Raw genomic sequence first — 10,047 nt, forward strand, 5'->3', positions numbered from 1 at the left:
TGTTTCAGACCTGCACATTCATGGGTGTGTTTTGTGTATTTGCAGGTGATGTTTACTGACCCCTTACACTGCATGACACCTATGTGACTGCACAATCTGTTCTGGTGTGCACATTCTCCATTTGTCTGGCCAGTGGTTCCCCTTCCCCTTATGTGTGTCTCTTTGTCCTTCTGTAGTCTAGTCACAGGCTTTGGCCACAGTGGCTGCTATGTATTTGTAATTCTGATGTGGGTGGGGTACATACTGTTACATCGCACACAGGGTTGTGGACTTCACACTTCTAAGTGTATCTATTTAGCAGATTGTCCATCATTGCACCACTCCATTTGCTGTGGTCCTTAGACGGTTTGTGTTGCTATATGCTATTATGAGGCTACACGTGGGCCTAGCTGTCATACCATCACAGAATGACATCTGCACAGACCAAAATATGGCAGCCAGACAAACGTCCACACATGGGAACAGGGTGATAATCATGTTCTGCGCAACATAGACATTTGGGAGACAAGTTTGGTAATTGCTTGTTTGCTCTTATGAGTTTGATGTCTGCTTCCCCATCGTCTGACATTGAAGTTTTGACATGACCGTTTCTTGTTTGGCAAATAGTTGCTAGGCAAATGCAATGTTATGACAAGCAGAACAGATATGCAAGGCATACTTGTGCTCCTTCTGTGAAAACCTGTGTCATTCCAGAGGTATGGCGGTTGGCCACTGACATGCTGTCAGTGCTGACACAGAAAGGTGGCAGCCTTTTATACACTGGCAGTGCATTGACCTTCAGATACCTCAACTTCTGAGAGCCAGACATCTGTAAAAAGCCATAAGTTATTGGGGACAGAGGTCTAAATGTAGGGACCATTTTTAAGTATTGACGTTACATAGAAAGGTGATTCATTAACAGGTTTTGCATTAGCATGCATGTTTCTATGAGTATGCAGCCTGACAATACAATCTGTCATTATTTTCTAACTTTAGTCTTGTATGATTTGCCAATGAATTGCCAGGCAACCACTATTTCATGTTATACAGACCACAATTCTGATGCAAACCTCTGAACATTCTGCAATACGTCTGTACAGTTGAGAGGTATGGTAGGCACTGTGTAGGTTACTCCAACCTGAGATCTTCCATATGTGTGCCCCCCTGTCCATGACCTGTACAGCTTTCCTGCATTAACAGATATTGACATCTGGACAGTGTGTTCATCTCCTACCATAGATGTAGCTGACATGCATAATAGTTGACACTGCAGTTCTCTGAACATGGCCCTGTCAAAGACAGCAGTGTACCTAGGGCACTACAACATAACAGCCGGCAGTAAGTGCTGGCCAAATCCTGACAGTATTAACCACACATATACATAGCTCAGTGACCCCTGCTTATTGTGGACATGCAACAAGTTATCATGTGTATTGGGGAAGCCCTGGCAATGTGTGCTCTGCTGCTATTTCCCTGAAAACATGCATGTTACTGCATTTCTATGGGAATATGGGGGGGGGCACACCTGTCAGCTGTACACATTTGCACAGACTGTGCTGATATTTGCTTTACATTTTATATGCCATGTCTTGGGGATTAGAGGTATATCACTAAAGACCACAGGTCAGATTCTAATGGCATACATTTGTCAGACTTCTTACCCTTCAGAGCCTTACTGCAACTGCAAGACTTGTGGTGCTATCACTGTGTAAGACTGTAGGGGGGGTATTTCATCATTGTCACAATTTGTGGGCCTTTGTCAGGCATTTCTTTATGGTTTTCTAAAGTTGACTTGCAGGGTGAGGCTGAGGGGTGAATATGGGACCCCCAAACTGACAACTATGCCTGTGACCTATGACTCCCCAGTTAGTTGCCCCCCCACCGCATATACTGCAGTGGAATTTGTCACCTTGGGTACTATTGCATAGTGTGGGGAGGCCAGTATTGGGCAAACATTTCCTGGTGTCCCACATAGCTGTCATTTGTCTGCTGCTATCCCAGTAGGCCACCCCATTCCCTTGCATGCATGCAGCAATATCATAGATATGCTACCAGAACATACTAATACATTGATGTATTGTTAAGAAGACCGACTTACCTTGTGCCTGTGGCAATTGTGTGGACGGTGCTTGAGGGATGCCTATGTTGGATGCACGCAGTACACTGCCTATACTTACCATATATAGGTGGTGTACTGTCTATACATACCATGTAGAAACAGTACACTGCCTATACATGGTAAGGTACAGGTAGTGTGATTTGTGTATCATCCATTTTACTGTGTATATGAGTCAAAGAGAGGTGTCTGTACCTGGGTGATTACAGTGTCAGTGTGTGTGCAATGCATTACCTCTTTGCCATGGTCAGGCCATACTGGACATGCCTCCATCTGCCTACAGGAGCTGGCTCAAGGGGATCCTCCTCAGAGTCCCTCTGTGCCTGTGGGGACCTTAGCAATAGTGGGGGGGTGTGGCCCTTCCCTGTGCTGTTCTTGCTGCAGCTGTTTCCGCAGGATCATATTGTGTAACATTGCACATACTATGAACACATGTGCACATGTGGCTGGAGAGTACTGCAAGGCTCCACCAGATATGTCAAGGCAGCAGAACCATGACTTGAACATCCTGAACACATGCTCTATAATGATCCTGGTTTGTGCATGTGCCTCATTATGGCATTCTTATGTGGGTGTGTATGCATTTCTGATGGGTGTCATCATCTACAGCTACAGTGCATAGCCAGCATCCCCAACCAGATGTCCATACAGGATGTCCCCCCTTGTAAATCCCTGATACAGCTGTGAGGAATGCCAGATGTGGGAGTTCTGATAGCTTCCAGCGCTGCCAGCACACTCATTCATGATAATGTCTTGGGCATGGCACATGACCTGGCAGTTGATGGAGTTGAAGCACTTTGCCATTTATGTAGACCCTACCCTGCTCACCGGATGGTGCTTTGATGTGGATGTGCATACAGTCTATGGCACCCAGTACCTCCGTGTAGTCTGCTACATGGTGGAAGAGGTGCATATTGCTGGTCCACTTCTCACAGGTGCTGAGGAGGTAAATGTGCTCACTGGCTTGTGATAGCATGCCATCCAGGAACTGATGGGGTACTCTGGATGCAAATGCCTGTGAGACCCCCATGATGTCTCCAGTAGGTCTTTGGAAAGTACCTGTAGCTAGTAGTTTTAAGGCTACACATACCTTGGTATTCACTAGGATGGGTTCCCCTGTGTTGGCTCTGGGTCTGAGGTGAGGTCGGTACAGCTCACAGTGTAGCTGAAGTATGTCCCTGTCCACCCTGTAGTGCTCTACTATCTCCAGATCATGTAGCCCCTGGTAGGTTACCCTCGGTCTGAACACTCTTCTCCTCCTCTTGAGTCTGGGGCAGTTGTCAGCATTATCCTCCTCACAGCCCTCACCCTCTAGCACATACTGATGAATCAAAGCAAAATCAGCCCCTAACATTGTGTTGGTTAAAATTCCCCCGAGTGTGTATACCAGTGGTGCAGAGTTTGTGGGAAAAACAAGACTGAAAGGTGTCTGCACAGTTTATACTGCTGTGCTGCAGATGCTGCCTGTATGATTGACATTCCACCTGCTTACTATTTTATTTGTACTTGATTGCTTTTATTCTGCTATTTTTCCCTTCCCATTTCCACCCCTTTTAAGCCCCAAGGTGTGCCACATAAACCCTGTGCCCAAATGTAAACAGCTCTGCTATTTATGTTTATATTTATGTTTTTTTTTTTTTTTTTTTTAGTTTTGTTTGAGACCTGCTGCTAGCCATACAAATCTGTTTATCTAAAGTAAACACTTTGCAGTAGAAATGGCCCTCCCCTGGACATGAACACGCTCTTAATTTCATGGAATAAGTCAACATAGCCCTGGATACACCCCCATACTTAACTGTGCTTAGCTAAGCTCAAATGGGAGCCGTGGAGCTCCAATGTGTTTACACCAAACATGACATGCACCCTTTTCATGTCAGCTGCTTCTTCTGCTTACACTGAAGAATTATAGCTCCTACATGGTTATGTGCATTCAGGCAGGGTCTCCCACTTTTTCATTCAGTAAATGTTACTCATTTGCATACTCCACTGCCTTAGTCCCTTGTTACACCACTACACCACAGCCTTTCTCCATAGCAACCACTGCTCCTTGTTACTGTTTTGATTCTGCATGCCATAGACTATAATGGCAAAATGCAGATTTCACTTAAAATTGTCTTTTCACATTTTTTATTTTATTTTTGGCACAATCCCATTTGCATGCCAATGCCCTATGTTTAAATGGCCGAAATCGGCCCAAAAAAATAAACTTTGATTTTTATAATTTTGCAACTCTTTTCCATGCCATTGGACATTTTTGGTCATTGGCATGCCTAATGATTATAATACATGCTTTACTTTGAGCTGTCATGCCTCCATTTTGATTTTTGCATAAATGTATTTGGCTAGTAGCTAAAATTTTTGCAGCAAACACTATTATGGCACAGATGCCTGCCTGCTTACTGAATCACTAATTTACCTCATTTGCATGGTTTTCACCAGCAAATGAGGTAATTAGCATTATTCATTGGTGTTCATGCCAGAATAGTGCAGCCAGGCTTGTGCACGACCCAGCCTGGTTTACTGAATCGCACAAGCTCCAAACTCCATGTTCAGGCCTTGTCACTATTCGGACATGGGATTTTAGCTAACTGAATCCCAGGGATAGTTATTGTTACCTGAGTGTTAAGCCAAGTATTACCAATGGATATATCATAAAATATGCTTCTGCTTTACAGTTTGTGAAAGTTGAACTCAAATTTATTTATTGAATTGTTTTTATAGATATCAAAGAGATCTGCTCAGCTTTCATTGAAGTCAGTTGGCTTCATATACAGCCAATATGTGACCTTCACAGCTCAAGTAATGAGCAAAAAAAAAAAGACTTCTGTTTACACTCTAAACTGGTTTTGACTTCTTACATGCAAGATACAGACCCTCAGACATCTTACTTTAATCTGCAGCAAACCAATTCACTTGTTGCACACAGTGATTATTTGTACAGGCATTTCAGTACAGACATACAACACATAGAGAAACAGACACACTCAAAGGCATTAGAACTATAAATGTTTTTGATAACTTGTTATACGGATACTTCCCAGTTTTCCACACAGCTACTAGGTATGGCACTATATCAGCTGCAGTAGTACTTCATCGTTATATAAAATCTTTTCTGATGTGTGTGTAAGGAGTGCAGCATCACTGTACCATGGGCAGGGTTGGTTTGGAAGGGATAAAGTCGAAGATTTGGACATAGCAGGCTATGAGGTGTGTGAGTGGTTGTAGTCCTGTGGATATGCTGTAATAGAAAATGTCAAAGACATGAAATGAGGACTTGAAAAGTGGTAACATTTATATAGCCTAACATGCCTACAATGTGATGTGATGTACCAAATACAGATAAGCAATCATTGCCAACATACACAGCTATCAGCACATGCTTGCAAACATTGTAATATACTTGGCTATACAGCAGGGGATATAATGTGGGTATAGTTAAACTGCAAGCAGTTCACCAGGTGAAGATGTACCAACATGTGTGTATGGTTGGGTGACGTATAAGCGATATGCTGCCATGTCACCCTCAAACTCTACTGGCCCATGTCTTCATGTCCTGGCCAGTATCCACAGCACATGAGTAGGTATCTTCCCTGCATGTGAGATATCATGAAGCAGTGGCTATGCAGTCCAGGAAAGCAGGCACAGCCAGTCATCTCCCTGCAAATAAGTAATGTGAGTATGCCATGAACATATACAGTAGGTTGCATGTTAGAGTGCAACATCATATATTTACTGTGACTGATATACTGTACAACAAACTGTGACAGACATGCCTTAGAGGTAACCATACAGACTACTCCACTGCGTACTTCTGTGGTGGTCTGACATTACTTGATAATCAATAATATTACAGTAATCACATACCACTCTGTACTTGGAGAGAAGCTGCATTCTCCTCTGGTACAGAAGACCGTACTCTAATATTTTCTTCTGAGCTGAAATAAAAGAACAGCAAGCATACCACACCTCAATTAAATGTTCAGCAAGAGCACATTTAAATTTAAAAGAAACAACAGGGCAGAGATCAGCTCTTAATACCCACATTACATCTTAGGAATCCTTTGTCTTACCTTTTCTTTCAACTGGTTAAGGTGGCCAAGATAGTGTGTCTGTAGATCTTTGAATATTATATTAATATTATTATGATAATATTGATCATTATGCCAGTATTAGCAGTCACTACAATGGTGGGACTATGCAAGGCATCCATTTTATAGTAGGGTCACTCATAAAAGTCCTCAGTCAGGCACTCATGGTGGTCCTTGTACAGCAAGAACATAAAGATCTTATTCTTTTTAGGGCACCACCTGGGAGCATGTCACCAACAGTACCCTTCTTAGTCATGGTAATCAGCAAGGTCACAATCTAGAGAAACCTGGTAACTTCCATGTGTTCAGATGCTGTTCACAAATTGTGCACATCTTCAGGCAACTAGTTAATGTGAAAGGTCACAATATCACCATTGCACAGTATGAAAATACTTGGTATGTCATGATGGTATGAAGCTGTGAATAGTGGCATAGAAAGAATGACCAAGCAATAATACTGCCGACATTTCTTAATATCTTTACTCTTCTGTGCCTGTATCAGCCATAGTTATACAAAACCCTATCGAATGTCCATGCTGGGCTCATTCACTCAACCATGCATACTCACTGTGCTTTGCAGGTACTCATCCAAGTTCAGAAAACTGACTGAGACTCTTAGTGAAGAACAGGTGTATCACAACATCCATAGGCATTCATTTGAATGAGGCTCATTAAGGTAAGGATTAAGGATTATCCTTAGATCCTAAAAATTGCATATAAAAGCAGCTGTAGCCAGTCAAGTCTCATCTCGCTAGGGAAGACTGCTGAACAGTAAACTGCAAAGCTGCTATCCATAAGGCTATTAGTAATTATTACAAGAAAAGACATGCATAAAGAGAAGTGAATGAAAACTAGTACTTTTTTTACTTTTGTGTAAGATAGAAACTTCAACTGTAAATTGCTTTAATGCTTCTTTGTCCCCAATATTGCTTATGTCCTACTACGATTTGTGTTAGCTTAACAAGCTAGCATATGTTTTAAATATTACACTTTGTGTTTGCTGTATACATTTGTAAGATACCTAATTTACTTTTGTGTATGGAGCTTTTTCCCAGGGCCTCTCCTGAAAAAGGGCCCCTGCCCAGTCCAACTTATCCTAGTTAACAAATATCAAATAAATAAATAAATAAAATAAAAGAGTAATGCTTCATTTTTGTGTTGATTGAGGAAGTACATTACAATTTTATTCTATGTGGGGGATAAGATAATGGGGCTATAAATGTCAACAATGCTGCATACTGTATTTAAGACCATATACATGGTATGATGGACTGCCATGGCAGGGAAAGTGAAGGAAATAGGTTGTGGCAGTTTCAGTAAAACACAGTTCTTTGGTTTGTTTTCTTGTATATTTGCTGGTACCATAGTCCAAATAAAGGCCAAAGACTGTGTTTGCCCATTCATTGCTGGCATTACAAGTGTTGGATGTGCTTTGTTTCCTGGTGAAGAGAAGTGGTGGGGTGAGAGACAAAAGGAAACCATTAGTAACTACCCAGGTGATATGCAAAGCTTTATATAATTATTTTATTCTATTCTGTCAAATTTTACTTTTAAGATTAAAGACTGCTAAGAAGTGTCTGTATTACCTGGAATACTACTATGTTCCTAACACATACACACTATAGTACAGACAACCTTATAGCTGACAATTAACAGACCACAACAGTGATTCCTAAATCTGAGTATTCAGCAGATATAAGTACAGTTGAAAGCTATGCTTACTTGCTTTTACAGATCAAATCTGTATTTCGAATACTACTGTATGATATAACAAACAGTATGTAGTTAGCTGTTAAGGCTGCAATAACAGTAGTTTGTATACTTATGGTCACAGAGTTATGCTTACATACCACACGCTTTCTACATCCTGCCCAGTCACCTTGCATGGGACCTCACATTTGAGGCCCTCTCTTCTGCAGGTGTGGAAAAAGGGGAAAGGAAAATGTATTATGAATACCATTTTTTTACCATATTTAGCTTGAATATTTACAAGTACTACATAAAATCCATACTTACACATCTGTGGGATGCCTCCTGCCTGGCACTCCCTGATCCATTGATCAAGAGTATCCATTTCCCGTTGACAGAGGTCATCATAATGATGATGACATTGTTCCCCAGTGCATGGGATACCTGTCACACTGGACAGAGCTGTCGCCAGATTAGTCTATGCATCAAATTTACACTGCGTGCCTGTATAGCCCTCCTACAGAAGGTATGGCCCATGTTCTTTAACAAGGAGCCCAATGAACACCTTGGACTCCTGAACGCCCCAGAGCTGTGCCCTGAACTGTACACCCTCTCCAACACCTGTCTTGTCTGGACAAGTTCAAGCTCAATGTCTAAAGTGCAAATGGTGCCAGTTCACATTTAAATATCCATGTTTTCCCACCAATGCACTTACTGAGAGTGCGTACTTTCTACATTTTGATACATTTAAAAAAGTTGTGTACTGCTTATCATCCCATCAAACACGATAAAACAAGTGCATTAGTTTGTGTGATGCTAAGCAGTACACACCTTTTTTGAATGGAGCAGAAAAAGATTTCAACCAATGGCATTCCATATATATTCCCTTAAAGTACCACTTTATTTGTATAAGCTGTAATGTCAAAACAGTATAAATAAAGTCTGCATACCTTGGACAAGACCCAGGACTATCTCCACTCCAGTCCAACATGCAACACTTATCGCCAGAAGATTAGCTACATGAGGTCATATATTGTAGTATTCATTAAGTTGATGGTATGAGCATAGTGCAGCCTCACTTAATGGGTTTATGTGATGCCCAGCGTTCCTCAGCAACAGCAATTGAAAGCATATTTTATGATGTCTGGGTCACATCTGATACATGTATGATCACTTTGCTCAAACTAGTTAAGTGTAGTCAAACACAGCAGCCCATTGGGCAAACATGCTATAAATAAATACATACATTTTTGCAAAACTACAAAATTTTTACAAAAGAAAACATTTTTTTCTACAAAAACTCTAACAAGTAACAATCAAAACTGCTACCATGCCTAACTCCATTCTGAATGATCAAATTGTATACAATGTTGCTGTGTAATGTTTGTAAATAACATGTACCATTGTGTTTAATATTTATTTCCATGCATTGAGACTGTATATACACTGTATATTGTGCTTTTTCTTGCATGTACTATTAATGTTATGTGGAGCTTTTCTCCCAAGGCCTCTACTGAAAATGGGCTTAACTAGGCCCAGTAGACTTTGCGGGTTAACAAATTTAATAAATAAATAAATGAAATAAAAATATGTACAATGTGTCCCTGTATTTGGCCCTTTTCCACACATTATGTCATGCTTTGTCCAGATATCTTGCTGTAAGAGGTTGAGAGGTATGGTCTGCCTTACTTACAACGTGTACTATTCATTTGGGGGGGAAGGGTGGACCATCTGTGTTCTCCTTTACACGGACTTGGTATCTGTGTTGATGTACAAGGTTTTGCAGCCAGCAGTACTGGCACGAGCCACGAAACCTCTCTTAGGTGAGTTGCACCTCATTAATATGCATTGCATGCTGCAGAGGATGATCACTGTCACGTACATAGATACACTCCATGTAGGCTCTACAGGTTCACTGAATCCTGGGGTAAATGTTTGACATAAGGTTAAATGCACTAATTTTCTTATGTTACACCCTGCATAAGTTCTAAGATTAAAACTTATTTTAAGTTTTTTTGTCATTAAGAGGGTGTGCAAAAGTCTTCTTTAAATAAATACATTTACAAAAATATACAATTATTACATATTTATGTACTATTCTTCAGGGTGGTGTCTCTGTCATGTTTATATATATCCTGTTGATGAACATTAACTTCTATATTGTCTTGTCTTTAG

The sequence above is a fragment of the Protopterus annectens genome, chromosome 5.part1 (assembly GCF_019279795.1).
Source record: "Protopterus annectens isolate FY-2018-M chromosome 5.part1, PAN1.0, whole genome shotgun sequence".
Taxonomy (NCBI): Eukaryota; Metazoa; Chordata; order Ceratodontiformes; family Protopteridae; genus Protopterus; species Protopterus annectens.